This window comes from Plasmopara halstedii, assembly GCF_900000015.1.
Source record: "Plasmopara halstedii genome assembly, contig: Scaffold_658, whole genome shotgun sequence".
Taxonomy (NCBI): domain Eukaryota; phylum Oomycota; class Peronosporomycetes; order Peronosporales; family Peronosporaceae; genus Plasmopara; species Plasmopara halstedii.
The window spans coordinates 699,954-700,278 of NW_020187575.1; the positions used below are offsets into that span (position 1 = coordinate 699,954).

General features: G+C 46.2%; 1 protein-coding gene across 1 annotated transcript in view; it reads left to right on the top strand.

Annotated features, from left to right (window-relative positions):
* PHALS_13316 (myb-like dna-binding) overlaps positions 1-325 on the top strand; it is a gene marked incomplete at both ends in the record, with an annotated part of 4,660 nt that overhangs the window by 1,121 nt on the left and 3,214 nt on the right. The gene's annotated exons all lie outside the window — the stretch shown is intronic.

The following is a 325-nucleotide window of genomic DNA, read 5'->3' on the forward strand; positions in this document are numbered from 1 at the left end:
ATGAACGCAAATGTCGTCAAAGTGTGTCTGTGTATGCACTGTGTGAGGCCTGAATAACTGCGTCACAAGACGATTAAACGTTACTGGTGCATTTGACAACCGTTTGGGCATCACCAACCACTTCCAGATCATGCTGCTTGGAGTGCTCACCACTGTTAGCAGAATATCACTAGCTCTCATGAGCAATTGGTAATACCCATCGACCAAGTCGAGTGCACTGTACTTCGTACATCCCACCATGTTGTTCTGAAGCACATTTTTTCTAGGAATCGGCGTCTGTGCCGAAATGGTGGCAGCGTTGAGCTTATTGTAAGCATGAACGATA